This window comes from Lissotriton vulgaris, chromosome 10 (genome assembly GCF_964263255.1).
Source record: "Lissotriton vulgaris chromosome 10, aLisVul1.2, whole genome shotgun sequence".
NCBI lineage: Eukaryota > Metazoa > Chordata > Amphibia > Caudata > Salamandridae > Lissotriton > Lissotriton vulgaris.
In genome coordinates this window covers 656,608,249-656,621,852 of record NC_141698.1, presented here as the reverse complement: position 1 = coordinate 656,621,852, position 13,604 = coordinate 656,608,249, and the positions used below count along the sequence as shown (strand labels likewise).

Sequence of the window (13,604 nt, the reverse complement as noted above, 5' to 3'; positions counted from 1 at the left end):
AGTATTTTCCTATGACTTGGCTCCACATCTTTACTGATATATTAAATAAAAGAATACATGGGAGCACAATGTTTAAGCCAGACTGCTCAGCGAGCACAAAATAATGGGTGAGTCAGTATTTGAGAATAAAAATAAATATAACTAAATAGTATTAATGTGGAGGCAAAGTAACATTTTTAACTTACAAGACCAAAGTTTGAAAATTAAATAAGTATTGGCAAAGGCAATAGGTCTGGCGTTGGCCGCCAAAGTTTAGCAATTTTTGTTTCGTCATAGTTTTGCAAAGCTCTATTTCTATGGAAGTTGTCAGGCATGGAAAAAATTGTGTTTTTGGTCTCAAATAAGCACACATTGTCATAGTACTCCCTGGCACTAAAGGGAACTACTTTGTGTGTTGATATGCTCCTTGTGAAAGAGCAGCAAGCCATAACTCCTAGTGAAGTCAGCCAATGGCTGAAGTGTGTTTCCACTTGATGCATGCTGGAGTGGGTGTAAGAACATAAGAATAACTGAACCAAAGACTGATGGACAAAGTCTATCTGAAAACCCCTACTGGTAACTATGTTGTAAACTTAATTTCAGTAAAATGAAAAGGTCTTGGCTAACAAAGACATAAGAAAGCCAATCAGTCTAGCATTGGCTGCCTGCCTCCGGTCTTTGAGAAAGAAGAAAGGGAGGGAGGAAGAAAAATGGGAAAGAATGAAGAAACAAAAATGGCAGATAGAGTTGCAAACATAAAGCACCCTCGTGAGCTTATATTGAGTTTGTGTGAGCTGCTGGTATGGTGTAAAAAAGCAGCAGTCAGAATACAAAAGCCACTTCAAATGAAATTTCCAACTGCACTGGCAGGAAACAGGAACTGTTGAAGCTGGAAAGTGGCATGTGCTCTCAAATGGTAGAAATCAACCCGCTATCACATCGGGCTCTACAAACAAAAGCAACACTAACGTATAAACAAAAACTCTTGCACTGAAAGGAACTACCTTTTGTGTGGATCTGCTCAGAGTGAAAGGACCAAATTATGTCACTCAAAGTGAAGTTGGCCAGTGACTGAAGTAGGCTGACACCTTGCCCCATGCTATATGTTGTAGTGGGCAGAAGTAAAATGTGAATGACACAGGATGAAGGGGGTTGTTGAAAGCTCCTTTATGCAAGTATAATATACATATACTTTTAGTAAAATCAAAAGGTCTTGGCTAATGCTAGATCTATAAATACTTATACAAGAAGCAGTTGGCACATTTGTCAACTTGCTGTAATGAACACTACAGAATTCAACTTGTTTTGTTTTTCTCTTTCCTGCCTTCTCTCAGACTCAAACTTGCCGACAGCTCAAAGCAGGCAGTAACTCATCTGTAAAAGGGAAGTTGTCCATGTTACCATCTTTGGACATACTTATCGAAGTATCTGCTTTTTTTGCATAAATTACTTTCCTTAAAATGGTATTTAGCCATCCCACTTTTTAAACTACTAAATTTTTATCTTACTGGAACAGACTTTGTTTCATGCTTTTATTCTGGAACTTGCTTCTTTCACGCGCTGTCTTACCCTTGTACTTTCACCCCTACAGCCTTACTTTTAAAAACTGAAAGACCCAATATTCTATTTTTTTTTACTTACTTTGTTGGGCCATTGTGTACTTTTTTCACTTGCTTTATTTACCATTTGGGGGGGGAAAAAAGTCTGACTCAAATGTTATTGTAATTGTTTTGAGGAGAAAAGATATACTACTGTCAAATTCTAGGTAAATAAATTATAATATACCTTATGTTGAGATGTTCTGAATGTATAGGAAAAAAACATTTCCCAGAATAGCTCTAGGGCATTTGAATGGAATATGCCAATCTGACTAGTAAAATGAGGAAAACGGTATTTATAATTGAATGTTACATGAGGGTTGCAGACTGCCGGCTTACGAAACATTCTCTAAAACACTTATTACACTGTTCTTCAAACTTTTCAGCTCAGGTAATCCTCGTGTAAAATATTCAGATTTGGCACTCGAAAATGACACTGTATTTTCTTACAATTGATATATACAAAAAAAAAGATAATGACAGCAACCCAAAACACTGCAAAGGTGCTTGAGCATTCCTTCAAGAAACAGGCAGAGCTGGTAGTCAGCAATGCTACTGAATATGTGCACTGTACCTCTATTCAAGGCTACGTAATATTTCAGGTAATATCGGGAGCACAGAAGGTCGGTTGTAGAGTCTTGAAAATAAAGCCCAAAACTATGCTCTATTTTTCTTGTCTTTTTATTACATTTCTATTAAATTAAAATATGTTGAAGCAAGGTACCAAAGGGACTGTAAGGTGCCAAAGCTATGTACCTTTTCATTTGTCTCAAATTAACATATAACATTTCAAACATTCCAATAATGTTCCAACTTCAATTTGAGAACACATTGCCTACACCTGCACAAAACTAGCATACCTGAGAAGTGGTAACTGAAGCTTCTGATTTCCCCTGTGTCACAGACTCGTGCCCCGGGGGCATCCTTTTTAGCAAACACATGAGATTTCTGTCGATCAGCTTCAAAACCACTTATTTAGAAGGTGGGAACTGATTTTGCAATTTATTTAATAAAGAACGGTATGAGAAAACTTTGACCTAGACTTAGGTTAACGCATTTTGCTCACTGGCAATGCAGCCTAATGTGCTGATTTAGGAAAGTATGCACTATCTTAGTTGGGGTGGTATGTAGTTATGGTAAGAGAAAGCTGCTGTTATTTATTTCTATGACGTAGCCGCGTGTATTTTTTTTTCAGTCAGGGCCGTTGGATGTTGCTGTGGTAGGGTTTTTATACAGAGTAAACCGGCCAGTTCCTATAGCAGTCCTATTCTATAATCAGCACTGGTATACGATGTGTTAATTCTATTTCTTTGGTCAGCCTGGGTGGGAGGTGCCACAATATTCATTGCATGTTATGACCTGAAGAAAACTGGGCCATGTTTTATTTTTCAGCGCTGGTCCTATCTTATTTTTCATGGCAAGACCACTTAGCGGTTATTCATTTTTCTATTTCGACGGCTAAGTGTTGGTAATATGGTCAACTACCTGTCCAGTTAGGTCAGGATATTTAGTCCGAGGGCTCCTGCTGCCCTTCACCTTCTCCAGTCTATGCCCTGGGCTGCCTTAGAAGACCTGCCAAGTCGAAAGCCAAAGCTCACAGGTGCCCGATGCTTGTCGAGTCCAACTTTCATGGTTAAGGACTGGAATGGCGCTGCTGTTCAAGATGGGAAAAGAGCTCCAGCGTCATGTTGGGTAAAACATGACCGAAATTAATCTCATTGTTTAGTCAGAACATACAGGGTTAAAGGCAGAATCAATTTCTGTTAAATTGCTGCGTAATCTGAACTCCTATCAAAAACGTTCGGTAACAGCACCACCTACTGGCAAATATCGGGAGAAAAGGCTGAAAACATGGAAAGCAAGTCAGTCCTGCCTGCTTGCGTCCAGCACGCCTGCGACAGAATTCAAAATGTTCCCCCGTGTAGGACACGAATGATTTCATATACATGCCAAACGAGTAGAGGGTGTGGCGTTACGGCTAGAGCTGCCGATTTAGGAACTGGGAAACCAGGTTCGAGCCTCGGCGTCGGCTCAACACCCTGTGATTCTGGGGTAATCACTTAACAAATGAACGTGTCCTTATGTAATGTAACTGCCGCTCATGTAAAGCGCTCCAATACCTTCGGGTTTTCAAGTGCCTAACTTTCAAAAAGAACGTCAGTGGTGAAGCAGCGTTCATGGACTAGTTCTTACCGACCACGTGTCGTTCACCAATGGCTTTCCCAATATGCCACCTACCCGAAACAACTGGTTCATGGTTCCTCCCTCTCTCGTAAATGTCTATTCACAACCGAGTAACATTTGCTTCTGTAACCATGCACAGCTTTGTCTCAGAAAGGAGAGGGGTTTTAGATCCATGGACGCCACGCCTTTTCAATGCCACGGAACGCTGCACAGAAGGCCTGGGTACAGCAAGGCAACCTCATTATAGAAGGTAACAATTAAAAATAAGTTAATCGCTTCCAAGGCCAAAGATTATACTTTACAACTGGCACGGGTGCACTCTAGTATCATTGTGACATACATTCTTAATAGACATCCTACTTAAATTCTATGTCAGGACCGGAGGCTTCAGATTATGCTATATCTTCCTTCGCTTTATTAACATAAAGAACCCACAGCAGCTTAGGAAAAGATATAATAAGAACAAAAAATGCTTTAAACATAAAGCATTGACGCAATGTTCAACAAAAAATCAACAACAACTCCCAAGAGTCTCTTTGTTATAATCATAGTCCACAGTCCTTTGTCACTGTTCATCATCCCTATATAACCGGACTTCCCATCATCTTCCTCCTCTTTCTTCGCTGCTCCCGCAGCCAGATAAGTGCTTTTCTATTTGTCTTCTTTTATTGTGATTGATTGTCTTGCGGTCTTTGGGGACTCCTTGCATGGTTTATTTCCTTTCAGAGTCCCCTAGTTGCGGGAACGTTCTACCGTTCCTACGCGACTTTTTTCCCACTTGTGTGCGGTGTGTACATAGACCGCAAGGGGGCGGCCTGTCGCCTCGCCGACCCTCCGGCGCGCCTCCGCGGTACGAGGAGCCATGCCGTGGGGTCTGCTTGCGCAGGGGCCGACCCTCGCGTACCCCTCTGACACCTGGTGATCCGGGTCTGTACTTTCACAAAATTGACGCCCTTTGGGGTCTGTATGGCGGTTTTGACCGCGTGAATCGCCTTCGGGCGAGATCTGTGCACCTCTTTATTCGTGTGTGGCCTAGCGCGCTTGAGGGGTACGTAGACCCGGTCCCGGCGAGGAGGGTCTGCGCGCTTGGGGGTTGGTGCAGCCCACCTGCCACGTCAGCTGGCCCAAAACGTGATCGCAGCCGCTGGGCCTGCCCACATTCGAGAACTTTCTCGGTTGCCGCCCTCTTGGGTGCCCCGCATTTGCCCTTGGTTCCGAGATGGAAGGGGAGTATGAGGAGGAGGCCTGCCCCTATCTGCAGGATGATGAGTTTTATCAGGCGGTGGACAACTCCATCTATCGTTGTGTGACGGAGGTGGTAGGGCCCATGGAGGACCGCCTTTCGGCCCGCATCGTGGAGGAGTGTGCCAAGCTGGCAGCGGCGCAGGTGCCGCCGTCCCCCGAGCTCCCGGGGACGTCCGGCGGGTTGCCGCCCGCTCCGAAGAGACCCCGGGGTGAGGGGCCTTCATCGGAGGCCCAGGGCGTGGATAAGGGCGCCTTCGAGCGTCTTCGTGACGCCTTCCTGGCCAAGGCGACGGCGGTGCCTCCGACGCCCTTGGTGGACCCTGGCACTTCGGGCGGTCTGTCGACGGCGCCCGCCTCCCCGATCTACGACTCTCCGGACACGGATGACGACGGGGAGTCGACCCGGTCTTGGCTCCCGGCGCCTTCGGGAAAGGAGATGCCCCGTGATGAGTCGGGCATGCTGGACCCGGACGAGATCGTCCACCCCCGATCCGCGGCCTGGGCCCCGGTGGAGACGGTGGCGAAGTTTGTCGCGGGCCGGCTGCGCAAGCCCCTGGAGAAGGAGGCGAGGGGTTGCCTGCGCGGGGAATGCCCTCGGCCTACTTTGGAGGGGAAGGTGGCCATGACACCAGAATTGGACCCCAAGATGGCCACCTTCCTGGCGAAATTCATGAAGGACCCCAGGAAGGGGATCGATCGGTCCTGGCGGGCCTGCCAGGACAAGCTGTTGGATGCGGTCGGGCCCGCCACGAAGATCCTCGATATGGCGGAGGAAGCTCGAGCGAATGGCACCGCCATTTCACCGGAGGTGCTCTCCAACTGGGCCCAGAGGGTGATCGTCTTCTTGGGCAACGCCAACTGTGCCCTGTCCACGGAGCGGCGGCGGTCGCTCCTTATTAAGCTGGACCCGAAGCTGGGGGACCTGGCCTCGTCGGAGGCAGGTGCCGTGGCCCAGGGTGGCCTCTTCGGTGAGCCTTTCATCCGCGAGCTTGGAAAGTTCGTGAACACGTTCACGTCGCTGGACAAGGCCCAGTCCAGCATCAAGAGGGTGTTCCACCAGCGTTTTTCTGGAGGGGCCGGTCGCGGCAGGGGCCGCGCGATCGGCCGTGGTCAGCAGACCAACAACCGTGGACAAGGCTCCGGGAGAGGTCAGTACCAGACCTCGGCCAACTACACCAATTTCTACCCCACCAGGGGACAGCGCTATGGTGGAAGAGGATTCCAAAAGAAGTCCGGACAAGGAAATGCCCCCGGTAAGTGTACTTTGCTTGGATCAAGTTCCGATTGGGGGGCGGCTGGCAAGCTTTTACGGGGAGTGGGAGTTGCTCACTGCCGATGCTTGGGTTTTGCAAACTGTGAGAGGTTTCCATATAGAGTTTCACGACCAGCCAACTCAGGTGAGGCCCCCGCGCCCGATGGTTTTCTCAGATTCCGACGCGCGATTGATAGACGGGGAGGTCTCGGACTTGCTGCGCAAGGGAGCCATCCGCCTATCAACGCGCCACCCGCATGGGTTCCTCAGCAACGTCTTCTTGGTAGACAAGACGGATGGGGGCAAGAGGCCTGTGATCAATCTCAAGGAATTCAATGGGTGGTTGGTCTACCGTCACTTCAAGATGGAGGGGATCCACCTCCTTCGGGACGTGCTCCTCCCTCGGGATTGGATGGTGCGACTGGATCTCAAGGATGCCTACTTGGTCGTTCCCATCCACCCCCCTCATCGTCGTTTCCTACAATTCCTGCGGGACGGCCAGGTGTTCGAATTCACCGCCCTGCCGTTCGGCCTTTCTTCGGCCCCGTGGTGCTTCACGAAGGTCCTTCACCCGGTGGTGGAGTTTCTCAGAAGCCAGGGGGTCCGTATGATAGTATACTTAGACGACATCCTCCTCATGGGGCAGTGCCCGGAGGTGCTGGCAGGACAACTGCGTCAAGCGGTCGGCCTGCTTCAGAGACTGGGGTTCGTCGTCAACGGCTCCAAGTCGGTCTTGGTTCCCACTCAGCAGATCACCTTTTTAGGTTTCGTAGTAGACTCGGTGCAGGCGGTTTTGAGCCTACCAAGCCGGAAGGTCGCAAAGATACGGCACCTGCTTCGGCAGACGATCGCGAGGGATCGTACGTCACTGCGCCATGTCGCCAAGGTGGTGGGTCTTCTGTCGTCCTCCATCCAGGCGATTTTCCCAGGCCCGCTGCACTACAGGGCTCTTCAGCGCCTGAAAGCGCAGCATTTGCGCCGTGGGATGTGTTACGATCAGTGGGTTCCCCTCACGGACGAAGTGAAGGAGGAGATGTCATGGTGGCTGTCTCACATGGAGGCATGGAATGGGCGAGCGATCTTCGGGTCGGCTCCGGACTTAATAATAGAGTCCGACGCCAGCAGGTCGGGCTGGGGCGCCCGGTGCGGGGATTTTTCCACCGGCGGCGCCTGGTCGTCAGAAGAACAACAATTGCATATCAATTGTTTGGAGCTCCTTGCGGGCTCCTTCGCGGTTCGCTGTTGGACCAAAGATTCGGTCAAGGCTTGTGTCCTGCTACGGATGGACAATGTTTCGGCGGTCCGATATGTGAACCACCTGGGAGGTCCTCGGTCCCGCGCATTGGCGGATTTAGCGAAGGACTTCTGGGATTATTGCCTGTCTCGTCACATTGCGGTGACGGCGGAGTATCTGCCAGGCCAGTCCAACCAGGTAGCGGATTGGCACTCTCGACATCTCAGGGATGCCAGCCAGTGGAAACTGGATCCGGGAGTCTTCCGGTGGCTACACTCCCTTTGGGGCCCCTTCTCGGTGGACCTCTTCGCGTCCCGTCTCGACCACCAGCTGCCGCGGTTTTACAGCTGGAGGCCGGACCCTCTGGCGGAGGCCACGGACGCGTTCTTGCAGGATTGGAGTCGGGAACAACCGTTTGCGTTTCCCCCGTTCTCCATGATCATGCGGACGGCGGCTCAAATACGCCGCCAGGGTGCGGACCTGGTGTTGGTTACACCGCTGTGGAGGTCTCAAGTATGGTTTCCGGTTCTTCTGGAACTTTCCTGGGATTTTCCAATCCTACTCCCCCTGTTTCCTCTGCTCCTGACGAGCCCGGATCGGGAACCTCACCCTCTCGTCATGCAGAACACTCTCCGCCTCGTGGCGTGGAGGCTCTCAGGAGACGCTGGACGCTCCCGGGCCTTTCGGGGTCAGCTGAGCACTTGCTCTCCAAAGCATGGGCCGATAGTACGACAAAGCGTTACAGATCCGCTTGGCTTAAGTGGATGCGTTGGTGTTTACGAAGGGATTTGGATCCCATGGTCGCCGGCCTTGTTCCCGTGCTGAATTTCCTGGCTCATTTGGCCGACAAGGGCTTGGCGTATAGAACGATCAATGCTATCCGGTCGGCGATTTCTGCGGGCCATGATAACATCGATGGCCATCCGGTAGGGGAACACCCTTTTGTGTGCCGGCTTCTGCGAGCGGTTCGCCTCGCACTGCCGCCTGAGCCCAGGTACTCCGTCCTTTGGGACGTCAATTTGGTTCTGAACCTGTTCCTGTCGTGGCCAGCGAATTCTTATCTGTCTCTGAAGGAGCTTTCGGCGAAATTAGCCATGTTGTTATGTCTGGTCTCTTGTAGGCGCGTCTCGGACGTGCGCGCGCTGGATGTTTCTGCACGCATTTTTTCCCCGGAGGGGGTTACTTTTACGGTGGGTCGACGCACTAAGACGTCGTCACGTTCCATTTCTTATCCAGCCTTTACTGACACTCCTAAGTTGTGTGTCGTGCAATGCCTCAAAGCATATGAGGACCTGACCTTGGATCTGCGCCCTCCGGGCGAGCGTCAGTTGTTGATTGCCCTGCAGAAGCCACACAAAGCTGTCTCCTCACCCACTATCGCTCGGTGGGTGCGTTGGGTCATGCAAGAAGCAGGCATCAATACTTCTCTCTTTGGAGCACACTCCGCCAGGGGGGCCATGGCCTCTAAGGCATTCTCGGTGGGTGCTCGTCTGGAGGACCTTATGCGAGCGGCGGACTGGTCCTCGGATTCCACCTTCAAGAGGTTTTATTTTAAGCCGGTGGTGGATTTAGCTCAGTTGGTGGTAAGTAAGCTTTAAACTAGCATAATCTGAAGCCTCCGGTCCTGACATAGAATCGAAATTTGCCTAGCTTACGTAACGGTAAGTTTCAATTCTATTAAGGACACGGAGGCGAGGATTATCCCACCCGGACTACGGTGGTGTCTCTACCCACCCGTATGGCAGTAAGTAAAGCGTTTTCCTTTACGTTGTCAGTACTGTGTTGTTCACTGAATGCTCCTCGCCTTGTTGTCGACTTTTCCTGGGCCACCTCGCTGATGCTGTTCCTTTTTTGACAGGCAACGACGGTGCTAAACAGGACCAATGAGGCTTAAGCGTGATCTGCGCGAAGAAAGAGGAGGAAGATGATGGGAAGTCCGGTTATATAGGGATGATGAACAGTGACAAAGGACTGTGGACTATGATTATAACAAAGAGACTCTTGGGAGTTGTTGTTGATTTTTTGTTGAATTGCGTCAATGCTTTATGTTTAAAGCATTTTTTGTTCTTATTATATCTTTTCCTAAGCTGCTGTGGGTTCTTTATGTTAATAAAGCGAAGGAAGATATAGCATAATCCTCGCCTCCGTGTCCTTAATAGAATTGAAACTTACCGTTACGTAAGCTAGGCAAATTTCGATTCAGGTATTTGTCCTCAGATGCAGAAGACGTGCGAAGGACACTTTATTCAAAATCTTCTTTCCATGACACCTGCAGTTTTTGCCTTGACAAGAGATGCAAATATTCATGCTCCACATCAGATGTGGCCGGAGCGGAACAGACATAGGGAGAAACATACCCTGTACTCATGTATACCAGTGAAACAGGAAGAGTAGTTATAAAGTTTAACAGGTCCCAGCCATGCGTCCTTACAATTTTAGTTTCAAGGGCTCCCTATCAATGCTATGAATTGTGCACCAGTGTTTCTTCTGGTGGAAGGCAAATTACGACAGACTGTGTGACATTCCTAGAAGTGGTAACAAGGCCTTGTATAGTACGAAATGGCCCACAGAGTAGGTCACTAGGACTGGTCATGGAAAATGATGAATAGTCATGACTCAAGATGGAGGAAAAGCAGCCCTTCTCCAGGGACCTTGGGACAACTTGGGGTCTAGCAAGATACTTGATTTTTTAAGGCCCAGTGATCTCCTATCCATAATGATTTATGATAGAGTGGCGGGTGACTCTTTGCATATTCCCCTCATTATCACTTTGAGGTATTGTGCTTTTACTTTATGACTCTAGGCAGACAGCCTTTGTCAGTTCTTTCCTGCTTGGATCACTGGGCCTTAGTTATTAATGCAATGCTTGAAAGCATCAGACTCCTACGTGGGTCTTAACTCCCTCGGAGGTAGCAAAGTAGAACAGTCAAGACTAAATCTCATAGGTAGTTATGGGTTAGGAAACTGGTTTTTGATTAAGGCCTTGATAGAGAAAGGCAATAGCCTCTCTCCCCAAGCAATGAGTACCATTAAGTTGGGTAACAAACATCTGCTACTCGGCACCAAGATGCAGCCGGGTGAACGTGCGCTTTACAATACATGTTATGTTAAGCTTCCGCCAACCATGATCTGAGCCAAGAGTTACAAGGCAGAGGGAGAGGATGTGGCCTAACGGCTAGAGCGGTCGACCTAAAATTTGGGGAACCGGGTTTGAGTCTCGCATCGACGATCAACATCCTGCGATTGTGGGCAAATTTCTTTATCTCCCTGTGCCTAATAAAAAAATGAATTTGTCCGTCTGTAACGCAACTGGTGCTCATTTGAAGCGCTCTAATACTGATACCTTCGGGTCAAGTTTGCGCTATCTAAAACGCCGGGAAAAATAAAAGGCAGAAGAGGGAATAGCAGTAAAGGGACTGTGGTATCCCTTACTTTCCCACCAGAACATCAAGCAACATCATTTAAGGACTGAGAGCTGGTATTTGCTACCTAATGTTTACAAGGACTGGCAGGGCAGAAAGGCAGTGATTGAGTGGCACTATCGCCCTTGCCCCCAGGCTTTTCTTCCTTGAGCTCAGTAAATCCTGCGGATTTCACCTCAGCCTGGTGCACATGAACACGTGGCATTTCACAACACCACAAAGCGGGTTTCTTAAGGTAACTCTTGTAAAAGTTTGTACATGTCTTTCTAACCCAGTTTGGGCATTCTTAGGTTAGATACAGATCCCAGCATTGGAATACCACTCAGTTGGTGGTGAAGACCAGGGAAAGAGCCTTTTGCATTAGACGCCTGAATTCACCAAAATGGACCTGTTTTAGTGTATCAGACATCATGAAAGATTAAAAAATATAATAACAAATTCTAATTCTTTAAAAATTCTGTTGATGACGCGTTTCGGTAGTACTAGCGAGTCAATCCCCTCCATCAGGACAAATTCACGTATGTGCAAACACCATGAATTTAACAATTAAAACTTAGCTACTACATTTAGCAAGAGTCAAGGATTGGTCTGTATTTCGCTTTATCCAGTATTCGTTGGTGCACATTCTCTCAAGGGTCAGTAAGTACAAATCCTTTGTTCCTTGTTACAGCAGGATACACTTCCTGTTACATTTAACGTTTTTGTTTGCCTCAATGTGTCTCCCTTGCTTCACAGTAAAAGGAGAATATTCAAAGTACACAGGGTGCCACGTGTTTTCTATTGTTTGTAGGTCCCTGGTCTTTAAAAGACCCACTAGGAGCTGAGAGGCCGGGTCTCCATTCGAAATATATAAATGATAATGAAACGTCAAATCAACAGAATTTTTAAAGAATTAGAAGCTGGATAGAATTTTTAAAGAATTATAATTTGTTATTAATTACAGTTTTAATCTGTAATGTCTTTTATAATTGATGTGTGTTGTACAAATTGTGATATTAAGATCAGAGGATTTGCTGATATTGAGGAAATATAAATTTTGGTCATGTTATGTTCCCTATCGTGTACCCCACCGACTCCATGTATCAGCTTAAAGTACATGTAACTTCCCTCCTGTGTCAGCTATGAAGACGCAAACACATTTGCGTCCAACGTTAACATGTCCTCTTTCAGATCCACCCTGAACGGGTTGAATAGTCTGTTCCTAAGTATGCCATGCCAACGTCTTTTTGTGGTGTACTTCTACGTTTTTCAGCTCTAGCTGAGTAGGCCCTGAATTTCTGCCACCGAGCCTCTTTTCTGGCTTCTGACTCCGAGGGCCTCAGCCCAGGCTGCCTCTGTACCCGTGAACTCTGACTTACTTCCAGCGCGGCCCCTCGCGCTCAGCTCAGCCTGTTTTCTGCCAAGACTGACTTCAACCTTCGAATTATCTGATCTGCTCCTCGAAAATGCATTCCTGCCTACTAGTTTAAGTAAACATCCTCCCAGCTGCAGAACCAAAGGGCCGGCCTGTCTCTGTGCAAGTAATTCAAGTAATTCATAGCCTCTGTTACCATGCTCCCATGGAAGGCCCATGCCCCCACGCTTCTCCTGCAGACACTTAGGCGCTTATACACGCACTCTCAGTCAGTATAGAATCACTTCTGCCCCAGAGACCTTTCCGCCCAGATAGCTTAGTTCCTACAACATCAGATATCAGATATGATAAAAGTACAAGTTGATCTGACATGCCAGACTTCTGTCTCTTTCCGTCAGTTTGAATGTCAAGTCCCCAGCACCCTCCAGCTTCACGTCATGCACACGTCATGCAGCTGCGCGCGCATCCAAGTTTCCAATTTCTGCTGACATTGCCACATTTCTGCTTAGTGCCACCCACCTGTGACACCTAACTGACGTTTCTAGCACACACCTCTAGTTCACGCCTAGTCCACGCCTCTTGATTACGTACTAGTAACACGTGGATACTGTTATCTTGTCTTCTCTCAGCTGTTACGCCTACTACATTACTTCTTATGGTGTAAATTAAGTATATAAGCTATGTATTGTCAATAAAATGTTGCTCTATCCCTTCTGACACCCCTGTGGTGGTCAGAACATGATATCCTGGTCTTGACCATTCCTTTTTAAGGAATAAAACCCCTAAGAACTCTAACACCACGGACTCTGTCTTTTTTCTTCCGATCTGAGTTATTATTGATTAAGTACTTACCTGCATAGAAATTAAGATAGTAAATTAATTATTTATGTCATTCTGGCGCCCGAATAGGGACCCCTCCCCCACCTCACGCGCCGGTAGGTGCGTTGCAAGCTATGTCCCCTGCCATCAGCTAGAAGGAACTTACGCGTACCGGCAGGATTTCCTGCATCTCCCTCTGGTCCACGGAGGTGACGAAGACTGCGATCAGTACCCAGACGAGGCGGTGAGGAGTGCGGAGGATCCCGACCAGAGCCTAGCCGAAAGAAGCCAGGTCCGAGGTGTCAAGAGGCCCACCAGGTTTCCGAAGTTTTCCGAAGTTTTCCGAAGTGTCGAGTCGAGTCCAGTCGAGTTTTCCGAGGCCTTCTGTTTTCCGTGCTTCCCGGTGAGTACCATTGCTGGGACGTATCTAGACGGGTTTGGGTACACAAGTCCGGTCTGCACTGTTTTAGACAGTGTATCTGTACTGTTTAGCAGTATATCCGATGTTTTCAGTTCT

At 48.2% G+C, this 13,604-nt stretch overlaps 1 protein-coding gene across 1 annotated transcript in view; it reads right to left on the bottom strand.

Moving 5' to 3' along the window:
- NOM1 (nucleolar protein with MIF4G domain 1) overlaps positions 1 to 13,604 on the bottom strand; it is a 285,471-nt gene that overhangs the window by 122,112 nt on the left and 149,755 nt on the right. The gene's annotated exons all lie outside the window — the stretch shown is intronic.